Genomic DNA, 16,814 nt, shown 5'->3' with positions numbered 1-16,814 from the left:
CCCTAAGTGGGATGGGTATTCCCAGACGTGGGACCCGTGCTTACTACGCCAATGGAGTCAAGCTATCCTGGCTGATGACGGCTGATAGCCAGAAACCGGTCCTAGGATACTTGATTCCGGTCCAGGGAAGACATGGCTTGGCAGTTCGGGCTGGACTGTTCCCATGAGGCACAGGGTCAAGACTGATTTGCATATGGCCATGTCTAAACTGGGGTGTCGTAGTGGGCAAAAGAACGATGGATTTAACCCAGATCTCTTGACTGGGGGAGAATGTCTGCATTGTCAGCATTCCGTCCATCATTTGTTTGTTGTAACACTTTTCGCCCTAAGTGGGATGGGTATTCCCAGACGTGGGACCCGTGCTTACTACGCCACTGGAGTCAAGCTATCATGGCTGATGACAGCTGATAGCCAGAAACCGGTCCTAGGATACTTGATTCCGGTCCAGGGAAGACATGGCTTGGCAGTTCGGGCTGGACTGTTCCCATGAGGCACAGGGTCAAGACTGATTTGCATATGGCCATGTCTAAACTGGGGTGTCGTAGTGGGCAAAAGAACGATGGATTTAACCCATATCTCTTGACTGGGGGAGAATGTCTGCATTGTCAGCATTCCGTCCATCATTTGTTTGTTGTAACACTTTTCGCCCTAAGTGGGATGGGTATTCCCAGACGTGGGACCCGTGCTTACTACGCCACGGGAGTCAAGCTATCCTGGCTGATGACGGCTGATAGCCAGAAACCGGTCCTAGGATACTTGATTCCGGTCCAGGGAAGACATGGCTTGGCAGTTCGGGCTGGACTGTTCCCATGAGGCACAGGGTCAAGACTGATTTGCATATGGCCATGTCTAAACTGGGGTGTCGTAGTGGGCAAAAGAACGATGGATTTAACCCAGATCTCTTGACTGGGGGAGAATGTCTGCATTGTCAGCATTCCGTCCATCATTTGTTTGTTGTAACACTTTTCGCCCTAAGTGGGATGGGTATTCCCAGACGTGGGACCCGTGCTTACTACGCCACTGGAGTCAAGCTATCCTGGCTGATGACGCCTGATAGCCAGAAACCGGTCCTAGGATACTTGATTCCGGTCCGGGGAAGACATGGCTTGGCAGTTCGGGCTGGACTGTTCCCATGAGGCACAGGGTCAAGACTGATTTGCATATGGCCATGTCTAAACTGGGGTGTCGTAGTGGGCAAAAGAACGATGGATTTAACCCAGATCTCTTGACTGGGGGAGAATATCTGCATTGTCAGCATTCCGTCCATCATTTGTTTGTTGTAACACTTTTCGCCCTAAGTGGGATGGGTATTCCCAGACGTGGGACCCGTGCTTACTACGCCACTGGAGTCAAGCTATCCTGGCTGATGACGGCTGATAGCCAGAAACCGGTCCTAGGATACTTGATTCCGGTCCAGGGAAGGCATGGCTTGGCAGTTCGGGCTGGACTGTTCCCAAGAGGCACAGGGTCAAGACTGATTTGCATATGGCCATGTCTAAACTGGGGTGTCGTAGTGGGCAAAAGAACGATGGATTTAACCCAGATCTCTTGACTGGGGGAGAATGTCTGCATTGTCAGCATTCCCTCCATCATTTGTTTGTTGTAACACTTTTCGCCCTAAGTGGGATGGGTATTCCCAGACGTGGGACCCGTGCTTACTACGCCACTGGAGTCAAGCTATCCTGGCTGATGACGCCTGATAGCCAGAAACCGGTCCTAGGATACTTGATTCCGGTCCAGGGAAGACATGGCTTGGCAGTTCGGGCTGGACTGTTCCCATGAGGCACAGGGTCAAGACTGATTTGCATATGGCCATGTCTAAACTGGGGTGTCGTAGTGGGCAAAAGAACGATGGATTTAACCCAGATCTCTTGACTGGGGGAGAATGTCTGCATTGTCAGCATTCCGTCCATCATTTGTTTGTTGTTACACTTTTCGCCCTAAGTGGGATGGGTATTCCCAGACGTGGGACCCGTGCTTACTACGCCACTGGAGTCAAGCTATCCTGGCTGATGACGGCTGATAGCCAGAAACCGGTCCTAGGATACTTGATTCCGGTCCAGGGAAGACATGGCTTGGCAGTTCGGGCTAGACTGTTCCCATGAGGCACAGGGTCAAGACTGATTTGCATATGGCCATGTCTAAACTGGGGTGTCGTAGTGGGCAAAAGAACGATGGATTTAACCCAGATCTCTTGACTGGGGGAGAATGTCTGCATTGTCAGCATTCCGTCCATCATTTGTTTGTTGTAACACTTTTCGCCCTAAGTGGGATGGGTATTCCCAGACGTGGGACCCGTGCTTACTACGCCACTGGAGTCAAGCTATCCTGGCTGATGACGGCTGATAGCCAGAAAGCGGTCCTAGGATACTTGATTCCGGTCCAGGGAAGACATGGCTTGGCAGTTCGGGCTGGGCTGTTCCCATGAGGCACAGGGTCAAGACTGATTTGCATATGGCCATGTCTTAACTGGGGTGTCGTAGTGGGCAAAAGAACAATGGATTTAATCCAGATCTCTTGACTGGGGGAGAATGTCTGCATTGTCAGCATTCCGTCCATCATTTGTTTGTTGTAACACTTTTCGCCCTAAGTGGGATGGGTATTCCCAGACGTGGGACCCGTGCTTACTAGGCCACGGGAGTCAAGCTATCCTGGCTGATGACGGCTGATAGCCAGAAACCGGTCCTAGGATACTTGATTTCGGTCCAGGGAAGACATGGCTTGGCAGTTCGGGCTGGACTGTTCCCATGAGGCACAGGGTCAAGACTGATTTGCATATGGCCATGTCTAAACTGGGGTGTCGTAGTGGGCAAAAGAACGATGGATTTAACCCAGATCTCTTGACTGGGGGAGAATGTCTGCATTGTCAGCATTCCGTCCATCATTTGTTTGTTGTAACACTTTTCGCCCTAAGTGGGATGGGTATTCCCATACGTGGGACCCGTGCTTACTACGCCACTGGAGTCAAGCTATCCTGGCTGATGACGGCTGATAGCCAGAAACCGGTCCTAGGATACTTGATTCCGGTCCAGGGAAGACATGGCTTGGCAGTTCGGGCTGGACTGTTCCCATGAGGCACAGGGTCAAGACTGATTTGCATATGGCCATGTCTAAACTGGGGTGTCGTAGTGGGCAAAAGAACGATGGATTTAACCCAGATCTCTTGACTGGGGGAGAATGTCTGCATTGTCAGCATTCCGTCCATCATTTGTTTGTTGTAACACTTTTCGCCCTAAGTGGGATGGGTATTCCCAGATGTGGGACCCGTGCTTACTACGCCACTGGAGTCAAGCTATCATGGCTGATGACGGCTGATAGCCAGAAACCGGTCCTAGGATACTTGATTCCGGTCCAGGGAAGACATGGCTTGGCAGTTCGGGCTGGACTGTTCCCATGAGGCACAGGGTCAAGACTGATTTGCATATGGCCATGTCTAAACTGGGGTGTCGTAGTGGGCAAAAGAACGATGGATTTAACCCAGATCTCTTGACTGGGGGAGAATGTCTGCATTGTCAGCATTCCGTCCATCATTTGTTTGTTGTAACACTTTTCGCCCTAAGTGGGATGGGTATTCCCAGACGTGGGACCCGTGCTTACTACGCCACGGGAGTTAAGCTATCCTGGCTGATGACGGCTGATAGCCAGAAACCGGTCCTAGGATACTTGATTCCGGTCCAGGGAAGACATGGCTTGGCAGTTCGGGCTGGACTGTTCCCATGAGGCACAGGGTCAAGACTGATTTGCATATGGCCATGTCTAAACTGGGGTGTCGTAGTGGGCAAAAGAACGATGGATTTAACCCAGATCTCTTGACTGGGGGAGAATGTCTGCATTGTCAGCATTCCGTCCATCATTTGTTTGTTGTAACACTTTTCGCCCTAAGTGGGATGGGTATTCCCAGACGTGGGACCCGTGCTTACTACGCCACTGGAGTCAAGCTATCCTGGCTGATGACGCCTGATAGCCAGAAACCGGTCCTAGGATACTTGATTCCGGTCCGGGGAAGACATGGCTTGGCAGTTCGGGCTGGACTGTTCCCATGAGGCACAGGGTCAAGACTGATTTGCATATGACCATGTCTAAACTGGGGTGTCGTAGTGGGCAAAAGAACGATGGATTTAACCCAGATCTCTTGACTGGGGGAGAATGTCTGCATTGTCAGCATTCCGTCCATCATTTGTTTGTTGTAACACTTTTCGCCCTAAGTGGGATGGGTATTCCCAGACGTGGGACCCGTGCTTACTACGCCACTGGAGTCAAGCTATCCTGGCTGATGACGGCTGATAGCCAGAACCCGGTCCTAGGATACTTGATTCCGGTCCAGGGAAGACATGGCTTGGCAGTTCGGGCTGGACTGTTCCCATGAGGCACAGGGTCAAGACTGATTTGCATATGGCCATGTCTAAACTGGGGTGTCGTAGTGGGCAAAAGAACGATGGATTTAACCCAGATCTCTTGACTGGGGGAGAATGTCTGCATTGTCAGCATTCCGTCCATCATTTGTTTCTTGTAACACTTTTCGCCCTAAGTGGGATGGGTATTCCCAGACGTGGGACCCGTGCTTACTACGCCACTGAAGTCAAGCTATCCTGGCTGATGACGGCTGATAGCCAGAAACCGGTCCTAGGATACTTGATTCCGGTCCAGGGAAGACATGGCTTGGCAGTTCGGGCTGGACTGTTCCCATGAGGCACAGGGTCAAGACTGATTTGCATATGGCCATGTCTAAACTGGGGTGTCGTAGTGGGCAAAAGAACGATGGATTTAACCCAGATCTCTTGACTGGGGGAGAATGTCTGCATTGTCAGCATTCCGTCCATCATTTGTTTGTTGTAACACTTTTCGCCCTAAGTGGGATGGGTATTCCCAGACGTGGGACCCGTGCTTACTACGCCACTGGAGTCAAGCTATCCTGGCTGATGACGGCTGATAGCCAGAAACCGGTCCTAGGATACTTGATTCCGGTCCAGGGAAGACATGGCTTGGCAGTTCGGGCTGGACTGTTCCCATGAGGCACAGGGTCAAGACTGATTTGCATATGGCCATGTCTAAACTGGGGTGTCGTAGTGGGCAAAAGAACAATGGATTTAACCCAGATCTCTTGACTGGGGGAGAATGTCTGCATTGTCAGCATTCCGTCCATCATTTGTTTGTTGTAACACTTTTCGCCCTAAGTGGGATGGGTATTCCCAGACGTGGGACCCGTGCTTACTACGCCACTGGAGTCAAGCTATCCTGGCTGATGACGGCTGATAGCCAGAAACCGGTCCTAGGATACTTGATTCCGGTCCAGGAAAATCATGGCTTGGCAGTTCGGGCTGGACTGTTCCCATGAGGCACAGGGTCAAGACTGATTTGCATATGGCCATGTCTAAACTGGGGTGTCGTAGTGGGCAAAAGAACGATGGATTTAACCCAGATCTCTTGACTGGGGGAGAATGTCTGCATTGTCAGCATTCCGTCCATCATTTGTTTGTTGTAACACTTTTCGCCCTAAGTGGGATGGGTATTCCCAGACGTGGGACCCGTGCTTACTACGCCACTGGAGTCAAGGTATCCTGGCTGATGACGGCTGATAGCCAGAAACCGGTCCTAGGATACTTGATTCCGGTCCAGGGAAGACATGGCTTGGCAGTTCGGGCTGGACTGTTCCCATGAGGCACAGGGTCAAGACTGATTTGCATATGGCCATGTCTAAACTGGGGTGTCGTAGTGGGCAAAAGAACGATGGATTTAACCCAGATCTCTTGACTGGGGGAGAATGTCTGCATTGTCAGCATTCCGTCCATCATTTGTTTGTTGTAACACTTTTCGCCCTAAGTGGGATGGGTATTCCCAGACGTGGGACCCGTGCTTACTACGCCACTGGAGTCAAGCTATCCTGGCTGATAGCCAGAAACCGGTCCTAGGATACTTGATTCCGGTCCAGGGAAGACATGGCTTGGCAGTTCGGGCTGGACTGTTCCAATGAAGCACAGGGTCAAGACTGATTTGCATATGGCCATGTCTAAACTGGGGTGTCGTAGTGGGCAAAAGAACGATGGATTTAACCCAGATCTCTTGACTGGGGGAGAATGTCTGCATTGTCAGCATTCCGTCCATCATTTGTTTGTTGTAACACTTTTCGCCCTAAGTGGGATGGGTATTCCCAGACGTGGGACCCGTGCTTACTACGCCACGGGAGTCAAGCTATCCTGGCTGATGACGGCTGATAGCCAGAAACCGGTCCTAGGATACTTGATTCCGGTCCGGGGAAGACATGGCTTGGCAGTTCGGGCTGGACTGTTCCCATGAGGCACAGGGTCAAGACTGATTTGCATATGGCCATGTCTAAACTGGGGTATCGTAGTGGGCAAAAGAACGATGGATTTAACCCAGATCTCTTGACTGGGGGAGAATGTCTGCATTGTAAGCATTCCGTCCATCATTTGTTTGTTGTAACACTTTTCGCCCTAAGTGGGATGGGTATTCCCAGACGTGGGACCCGTGCTTACTACGCCACTGGAGTCATGCTATCCTGGCTGATGACGGCTGATAGCCAGAAACCAGTCCTAGGATACTTGATTCCGGTCCAGGGAAGACATGGCTTGGCCGTTCGGGCTGGACTGTTCCCATGAGGCACAGGGTCAAGACTGATTTGCATATGGCCATGTCTAAACTGGGGTGTCGTAGTGGGCAAAAGAACGATGGATTTAACCCAGATCTCTTGACTGGGGGAGAATGTCTGCATTGTCAGCATTCCGTCCATCATTTGTTTGTTGTAACACTTTTCGCCCTAAGTGGGATGGGTATTCCCAGACGTGGGACCCGTGCTTACTACGCCAATGGAGTCAAGCTATCCTGGCTGATGACGGCTGATAGCCAGAAACCGGTCCTAGGATACTTGATTCCGGTCCAGGGAAGACATGGCTTGGCAGTTCGGGCTGGACTGTTCCCATGAGGCACAGGGTCAAGACTGATTTGCATATGGCCATGTCTAAACTGGGGTGTCGTAGTGGGCAAAAGAACGATGGATTTAACCCAGATCTCTTGACTGGGGGAGAATGTCTGCATTGTCAGCATTCCGTCCATCATTTGTTTGTTGTAACACTTTTCGCCCTAAGTGGGATGGGTATTCCCAGACGTGGGACCCGTGCTTACTACGCCACTGGAGTCAAGCTATCATGGCTGATGACAGCTGATAGCCAGAAACCGGTCCTAGGATACTTGATTCCGGTCCAGGGAAGACATGGCTTGGCAGTTCGGGCTGGACTGTTCCCATGAGGCACAGGGTCAAGACTGATTTGCATATGGCCATGTCTAAACTGGGGTGTCGTAGTGGGCAAAAGAACGATGGATTTAACCCATATCTCTTGACTGGGGGAGAATGTCTGCATTGTCAGCATTCCGTCCATCATTTGTTTGTTGTAACACTTTTCGCCCTAAGTGGGATGGGTATTCCCAGACGTGGGACCCGTGCTTACTACGCCACGGGAGTCAAGCTATCCTGGCTGATGACGGCTGATAGCCAGAAACCGGTCCTAGGATACTTGATTCCGGTCCAGGGAAGACATGGCTTGGCAGTTCGGGCTGGACTGTTCCCATGAGGCACAGGGTCAAGACTGATTTGCATATGGCCATGTCTAAACTGGGGTGTCGTAGTGGGCAAAAGAACGATGGATTTAACCCAGATCTCTTGACTGGGGGAGAATGTCTGCATTGTCAGCATTCCGTCCATCATTTGTTTGTTGTAACACTTTTCGCCCTAAGTGGGATGGGTATTCCCAGACGTGGGACCCGTGCTTACTACGCCACTGGAGTCAAGCTATCCTGGCTGATGACGCCTGATAGCCAGAAACCGGTCCTAGGATACTTGATTCCGGTCCGGGGAAGACATGGCTTGGCAGTTCGGGCTGGACTGTTCCCATGAGGCACAGGGTCAAGACTGATTTGCATATGGCCATGTCTAAACTGGGGTGTCGTAGTGGGCAAAAGAACGATGGATTTAACCCAGATCTCTTGACTGGGGGAGAATATCTGCATTGTCAGCATTCCGTCCATCATTTGTTTGTTGTAACACTTTTCGCCCTAAGTGGGATGGGTATTCCCAGACGTGGGACCCGTGCTTACTACGCCACTGGAGTCAAGCTATCCTGGCTGATGACGGCTGATAGCCAGAAACCGGTCCTAGGATACTTGATTCCGGTCCAGGGAAGGCATGGCTTGGCAGTTCGGGCTGGACTGTTCCCAAGAGGCACAGGGTCAAGACTGATTTGCATATGGCCATGTCTAAACTGGGGTGTCGTAGTGGGCAAAAGAACGATGGATTTAACCCAGATCTCTTGACTGGGGGAGAATGTCTGCATTGTCAGCATTCCCTCCATCATTTGTTTGTTGTAACACTTTTCGCCCTAAGTGGGATGGGTATTCCCAGACGTGGGACCCGTGCTTACTACGCCACTGGAGTCAAGCTATCCTGGCTGATGACGCCTGATAGCCAGAAACCGGTCCTAGGATACTTGATTCCGGTCCAGGGAAGACATGGCTTGGCAGTTCGGGCTGGACTGTTCCCATGAGGCACAGGGTCAAGACTGATTTGCATATGGCCATGTCTAAACTGGGGTGTCGTAGTGGGCAAAAGAACGATGGATTTAACCCAGATCTCTTGACTGGGGGAGAATGTCTGCATTGTCAGCATTCCGTCCATCATTTGTTTGTTGTTACACTTTTCGCCCTAAGTGGGATGGGTATTCCCAGACGTGGGACCCGTGCTTACTACGCCACTGGAGTCAAGCTATCCTGGCTGATGACGGCTGATAGCCAGAAACCGGTCCTAGGATACTTGATTCCGGTCCAGGGAAGACATGGCTTGGCAGTTCGGGCTGGACTGTTCCCATGAGGCACAGGGTCAAGACTGATTTGCATATGGCCATGTCTAAACTGGGGTGTCGTAGTGGGCAAAAGAACGATGGATTTAACCCAGATCTCTTGACTGGGGGAGAATGTCTGCATTGTCAGCATTCCGTCCATCATTTGTTTGTTGTAACACTTTTCGCCCTAAGTGGGATGGGTATTCCCAGACGTGGGACCCGTGCTTACTACGCCACTGGAGTCAAGCTATCCTGGCTGATGACGGCTGATAGCCAGAAAGCGGTCCTAGGATACTTGATTCCGGTCCAGGGAAGACATGGCTTGGCAGTTCGGGCTGGGCTGTTCCCATGAGGCACAGGGTCAAGACTGATTTGCATATGGCCATGTCTTAACTGGGGTGTCGTAGTGGGCAAAAGAACAATGGATTTAATCCAGATCTCTTGACTGGGGGAGAATGTCTGCATTGTCAGCATTCCGTCCATCATTTGTTTGTTGTAACACTTTTCGCCCTAAGTGGGATGGGTATTCCCAGACGTGGGACCCGTGCTTACTAGGCCACGGGAGTCAAGCTATCCTGGCTGATGACGGCTGATAGCCAGAAACCGGTCCTAGGATACTTGATTCCGGTCCAGGGAAGACATGGCTTGGCAGTTCGGGCTGGACTGTTCCCATGAGGCACAGGGTCAAGACTGATTTGCATATGGCCATGTCTAAACTGGGGTGTCGTAGTGGGCAAAAGAACGATGGATTTAACCCAGATCTCTTGACTGGGGGAGAATGTCTGCATTGTCAGCATTCCGTCCATCATTTGTTTGTTGTAACACTTTTCGCCCTAAGTGGGATGGGTATTCCCATACGTGGGACCCGTGCTTACTACGCCACTGGAGTCAAGCTATCCTGGCTGATGACGGCTGATAGCCAGAAACCGGTCCTAGGATACTTGATTCCGGTCCAGGGAAGACATGGCTTGGCAGTTCGGGCTGGACTGTTCCCATGAGGCACAGGGTCAAGACTGATTTGCATATGGCCATGTCTAAACTGGGGTGTCGTAGTGGGCAAAAGAACGATGGATTTAACCCAGATCTCTTGACTGGGGGAGAATGTCTGCATTGTCAGCATTCCGTCCATCATTTGTTTGTTGTAACACTTTTCGCCCTAAGTGGGATGGGTATTCCCAGATGTGGGACCCGTGCTTACTACGCCACTGGAGTCAAGCTATCATGGCTGATGACGGCTGATAGCCAGAAACCGGTCCTAGGATACTTGATTCCGGTCCAGGGAAGACTTGGCTTGGCAGTTCGGGCTGGACTGTTCCCATGAGGCACAGGGTCAAGACTGATTTGCATATGGCCATGTCTAAACTGGGGTGTCGTAGTGGGCAAAAGAACGATGGATTTAACCCAGATCTCTTGACTGGGGGAGAATGTCTGCATTGTCAGCATTCCGTCCATCATTTGTTTGTTGTAACACTTTTCGCCCTAAGTGGGATGGGTATTCCCAGACGTGGGACCCGTGCTTACTACGCCACGGGAGTTAAGCTATCCTGGCTGATGACGGCTGATAGCCAGAAACCGGTCCTAGGATACTTGATTCCGGTCCAGGGAAGACATGGCTTGGCAGTTCGGGCTGGACTGTTCCCATGAGGCACAGGGTCAAGACTGATTTGCATATGGCCATGTCTAAACTGGGGTGTCGTAGTGGGCAAAAGAACGATGGATTTAACCCAGATCTCTTGACTGGGGGAGAATGTCTGCATTGTCAGCATTCCGTCCATCATTTGTTTGTTGTAACACTTTTCGCCCTAAGTGGGATGGGTATTCCCAGACGTGGGACCCGTGCTTACTACGCCACTGGAGTCAAGCTATCCTGGCTGATGACGCCTGATAGCCAGAAACCGGTCCTAGGATACTTGATTCCGGTCCGGGGAAGACATGGCTTGGCAGTTCGGGCTGGACTGTTCCCATGAGGCACAGGGTCAAGACTGATTTGCATATGACCATGTCTAAACTGGGGTGTCGTAGTGGGCAAAAGAACGATGGATTTAACCCAGATCTCTTGACTGGGGGAGAATGTCTGCATTGTCAGCATTCCGTCCATCATTTGTTTGTTGTAACACTTTTCGCCCTAAGTGGGATGGGTATTCCCAGACGTGGGACCCGTGCTTACTACGCCACTGGAGTCAAGCTATCCTGGCTGATGACGGCTGATAGCCAGAAACCGGTCCTAGGATACTTGATTCCGGTCCAGGGAAGGCATGGCTTGGCAGTTCGGGCTGGACTGTTCCCATGAGGCACAGGGTCAAGACTGATTTGCATATGGCCATGTCTAAACTGGGGTGTCGTAGTGGGCAAAAGAACGATGGATTTAACCCAGATCTCTTGACTGGGGGAGAATGTCTGCATTGTCAGCATTCCGTCCATCATTTGTTTGTTGTAACACTTTTCGCCCTAAGTGGGATGGGTATTCCCAGACGTGGGACCCGTGCTTACTACGCCACTGGAGTCAAGCTATCCTGGCTGATGACGCCTGATAGCCAGAAACCGGTCCTAGGATACTTGATTCCGGTCCAGGGAAGACATGGCTTGGCAGTTCGGGCTGGACTGTTCCCATGAGGCACAGGGTCAAGACTGATTTGCATATGGCCATGTCTAAACTGGGGTGTCGTAGTGGGCAAAAGAACGATGGATTTAACCCAGATCTCTTGACTGGGGGAGAATGTCTGCATTGTCAGCATTCCGTCCATCATTTGTTTGTTGTAACACTTTTCGCCCTAAGTGGGATGGGTATTCCCAGACGTGGGACCCGTGCTTACTACGCCACTGGAGTCAAGCTATCCTGGCTGATGACGGCTGATAGCCAGAAACCGGTCCTAGGATACTTGATTCCGGTCCAGGGAAGACATGGCTTGGCAGTTCGGGCTGGACTGTTCCCATGAGGCACAGGGTCAAGACTGATTTGCATATGGCCATGTCTAAACTGGGGTGTCGTAGTGGGCAAAAGAACGATGGATTTAACCCAGATCTCTTGACTGGGGGAGAATGTCTGCATTGTCAGCATTCCGTCCATCATTTGTTTGTTTTAACACTTTTCGCCCTAAGTGGGATGGGTATTCCCAGACGTGGGACCCGTGCTTTCTACGCCACTGGAGTCAAGCTTTCCTGGCTGATGACGGCTGATAGCCAGAAACCGGTCCTAGAATACTTGATTCCGGTCCAGGGAAGACATGGCTTGGCAGTTCGGGCTGGACTGTTCCCATGAGGCACAGGGTCAAGACTGATTTGCATATGGCCATGTCTAAACTGGGGTGTCGTAGTGGGCAAAAGAACGATGGATTTAACCCAGATCTCTTGACTGGGGGAGAATGTCTGCATTGTCCGCATTCCGTCCATCATTTGTTTGTTGTAACACTTTTCGCCCTAAGTGGGATGGGTATTCCCAGACGTGGGACCCGTGCTTACTACGCCACTGAAGTCAAGCTATCCTGGCTGATGACGGCTGATAGCCAGAAACCGGTCCTAGGATACTTGATTCCGGTCCAGGGAAGACATGGCTTGGCAGTTCGGGCTGGACTGTTCCCATGAGGCACAGGGTCAAGACTGATTTGCATATGGCCATGTCTAAACTGGGGTGTCGTAGTGGGCAAAAGAACGATGGATTTAACCCAGATCTCTTGACTGGGGGAGAATGTCTGCATTGTCAGCATTCCGTCCATCATTTGTTTGTTGTAACACTTTTCGCCCTAAGTGGGATGGGTATTCCCAGACGTGGGACCCGTGCTTACTACGCCACTGGAGTCAAGCTATCCTGGCTGATGACGGCTGATAGCCAGAAACCGGTCCTAGGATACTTGATTCCGGTCCAGGGAAGACATGGCTTGGCAGTTCGGGCTCGACTGTTCCCATGAGGCACAGGGTCAAGACTGATTTGCATATGGCCATGTCTAAACTGGGGTGTCGTAGTGGGCAAAAGAACGATGGATTTAACCCAGATCTCTTGACTGGGGGAGAATGTCTGCATTGTCAGCATTCCGTCCATCATTTGTTTGTTGTAACACTTTTCGCCCTAAGTGGGATGGGTATTCCCAGACGTGGGACCCGTGCTTACTACGCCACTGGAGTCAAGCTATCCTGGCTGATGACGGCTGATAGCCAGAAACCGGTCCTAGGATACTTGATTCCGGTCCAGGAAAATCATGGCTTGGCAGTTCGGGCTGGACTGTTCCCATGAGGCACAGGGTCAAGACTGATTTGCATATGGCCATGTCTAAACTGGGGTGTCGTAGTGGACAAAAGAACGATGGATTTAACCCAGATCTCTTGACTGGGGGAGAATGTCTGCATTGTCAGCATTCCGTCCATCATTTGTTTGTTGTAACACTTTTCACCCTAAGTGGGATGGGTATTCCCAGACGTGGGACCCGTGCTTACTACGCCACTGGAGTCAAGCTATCCTGGCTGATGACGGCTGATAGCCAGAAACCGGTCCTAGGATACTTGATTCCGGTCCAGGGAAGACATGGCTTGGCAGTTCGGGCTGGACTGTTCCCATGAGGCACAGGGTCAAGACTGATTTGCATATGGCCATGTCTAAACTGGGGTGTCGTAGTGGGCAAAAGAACGATGGATTTAACCCAGATCTCTTGACTGGGGGAGAATGTCTGCATTGTCAGCATTCCGTCCATCATTTGTTTGTTGTAACACTTTTCGCCCTAAGTGGGATGGGTATTCCCAGACGTGGGACCCGTGCTTACTACGCCACTGGAGTCAAGCTATCCTGGCTGATGACGGCTGATAGCCAGAAACCGGTCCTAGGATACTTGATTCCGGTCCAGGGAAGACATGGCTTGGCAGTTCGGGCTGGACTGTTCCCATGAGGCACAGGGTCAAGACTGATTTGCATATGGCCATGTCTAAACTGGGGTGTCGTAGTGGGCAAAAGAACGATGGATTTAACCCAGATCTCTTGACTGGGGGAGAATATCTGCATTGTCAGCATTCCGTCCATCATTTGTTTGTTGTAACACTTTTCGCCCTAAGTGGGATGGGTATTCCCAGACGTGGGACCCGTGCTTACTACGCCACTGGAGTCAAGCTATCCTGGCTGATGACGGCTGATAGCCAGAAACCGGTCCTAGGATACTTGATTCCGGTCCAGGGAAGACATGGCTTGGCAGTTCGGGCTGGACTGTTCCCATGAGGCACAGGGTCAAGACTGATTTGCATATGGCCATGTCTAAACTGGGGTGTCGTAGTGGGCAAAAGAACGATGGATTTAACCCAGATCTCTTGACTGGGGGAGAATGTCTGCATTGTCAGCATTCCGTCCATCATTTGTTTGTTGTAACACTTTTCGCCCTAAGTGGGATGGGTATTCCCAGACGTGGGACCCGTGCTTACTACGCCACTGGAGTCAAGCTATCCTGGCTGATGACGGCTGATAGCCAGAAACCGGTCCTAGGATACTTGATTCCGGTCCAGGGAAGACATGGCTTGGCAGTTCGGGCTGGACTGTTCCCATGAGGCACAGGGTCAAGACTGATTTGCATATGGCCATGTCTAAACTGGGGTGTCGTAGTGGGCAAAAGAACGATGGATTTAACCCAAATCTCTTGACTGGGGGAGAATGTCTGCATTGTCAGCATTCCGTCCATCATTTGTTTGTTGTAACACTTTTCGCCCTAAGTGGGATGGGTATTCCCAGACGTGGGACCCGTGCTTACTACGCCACGGGAGTCAAGCTATCCTGGCTGATGACGGCTGATAGCCAGAAACCGGTCCTAGGATACTTGATTCCGGTCCAGGGAAGACATGGCTTGGCAGTTCGGGCTGGACTGTTCCCATGAGGTACAGGGTCAAGACTGATTTGCATATGGCCATGTCTAAACTGGGGTGTCGTAGTGGGCAAAAGAACGATGGATTTAACCCAGATCTCTTGACTGGGGGAGAATGTCTGCATTGTCAGCATTCCGTCCATCATTTGTTTGTTGTAACACTTTTCGCCCTAAGTGGGATGGGTATTCCCAGACGTGGGACCCGTGCTTACTACGCCACGGGAGTCAAGCTATCCTGGCTGATGACGCCTGATAGCCAGAAACCGGTCCTAGGATACTTGATTCCGGTCCGGGGAAGACATGGCTTGGCAGTTCGGGCTGGACTGTTCCCATGAGGCACAGGGTCAAGACTGATTTGCATATGGCCATGTCTAAACTGGGGTGTCGTAGTGGGCAAAAGAACGATGGATTTAACCCAGATCTCTTGACTGGGGGAGAATGTCTGCATTGTCAGCATTCCGTCCATCATTTGTTTGTTGTAACACTTTTCGCCCTAAGTGGGATGGGTATTCCCAGACGTGGGACCCGTGCTTACTACACCACTGGAGTCAAGCTATCCTGGCTGATAGCCAGAAACCGGTCCTAGGATACTTGATTCCGGTCCAGGGAAGACATGGCTTGGCAGTTCGGGCTGGACTGTTCCCATGAAGCACAGGGTCAAGACTGATTTGCATATGGCCATGTCTAAACTGGGGTGTCGTAGTGGGCAAAAGAACGATGGATTTAACCCAGATCTCTTGACTGGGGGAGAATGTCTGCATTGTCAGCATTCCGTCCATCATTTGTTTGTTGTAACACTTTTCGCCCTAAGTGGGATGGGTATTCCCAGACGTGGGACCCGTGCTTACTACGCCACGGGAGTCAAGCTATCCTGGCTGATGACGGCTGATAGCCAGAAACCGGTCCTAGGATACTTGATTCCGGTCCAGGGAAGACATGGCTTGGCAGTTCGGGCTGGACTGTTCCCATGAGGTACAGGGTCAAGACTGATTTGCATATGGCCATGTCTAAACTGGGGTGTCGTAGTGGGCAAAAGAACGATGGATTTAACCCAGATCTCTTGACTGGGGGAGAATGTCTGCATTGTCAGCATTCCGTCCATCATTTGTTTGTTGTAACACTTTTCGCCCTAAGTGGGATGGGTATTCCCAGACGTGGGACCCGTGCTTACTACGCCACTGGAGTCAAGCTATCCTGGCTGATGACGCCTGATAGCCAGAAACCGGTCCTAGGATACTTGATTCCGGTCCGGGGAAGACATGGCTTGGCAGTTCGGGCTGGACTGTTCCCATGAGGCACAGGGTCAAGACTGATTTGCATACGGCCATGTCTAAACTGGGGTGTCGTAGTGGGCAAAAGAACGATGGATTTAACCCAGATCTCTTGACTGGGGGAGAATGTCTGCATTGTCAGCATTCCGTCCATCATTTGTTTGTTGTAACACTTTTCGCCCTAAGTGGTATGGGTATTCCCAGACGTGGGACCCGTGCTTACTACACCACTGGAGTCAAGCTATCCTGGCTGATAGCCAGAAACCGGTCCTAGGATACTTGATTCCGGTCCAGGGAAGACATGGCTTGGCAGTTCGGGCTGGACTGTTCCCATGAAGCACAGGGTCAAGACTGATTTGCATATGGCCATGTCTAAACTGGGGTGTCGTAGTGGGCAAAAGAACGATGGATTTAACCCAGATCTCTTGACTGGGGGAGAATGTCTGCATTGTCAGCATTCCGTCCATCATTTGTTTGTTGTAACACTTTTCGCCCTAAGTGGGATGGGTATTCCCAGACGTGGGACCCGTGCTTACTACGCCACGGGAGTCAAGCTATCCTGGCTGATGACGGCTGATAGCCAGAAACCGGTCCTAGGATACTTGATTCCGGTCCAGGGAAGACATGGCTTGGCAGTTCGGGCTGGACTGTTCCCATGAGGCACAGGGTCAAGACTGATTTGCATACGGCCATGTCTAAACTGGGGTGTCGTAGTGGGCAAAAGAACGATGGATTTAACCCAGATCTCTTGACTGGGGGAGAATGTCTGCATTGTCAGCATTCCGTCCATCATTTGTTTGTTGTAACACTTTTCGCCCTAAGTGGGATGGGTATTCCCAGACTTGGGACCCGTGCTTACTACG

Source organism: Triturus cristatus, chromosome 2_1 (assembly GCF_964204655.1).
Source record: "Triturus cristatus chromosome 2_1, aTriCri1.1, whole genome shotgun sequence".
NCBI lineage: Eukaryota > Metazoa > Chordata > Amphibia > Caudata > Salamandridae > Triturus > Triturus cristatus.
The sequence above is the reverse complement of the archived record's forward strand: the minus strand, read 5'-3'. Positions refer to the sequence as shown.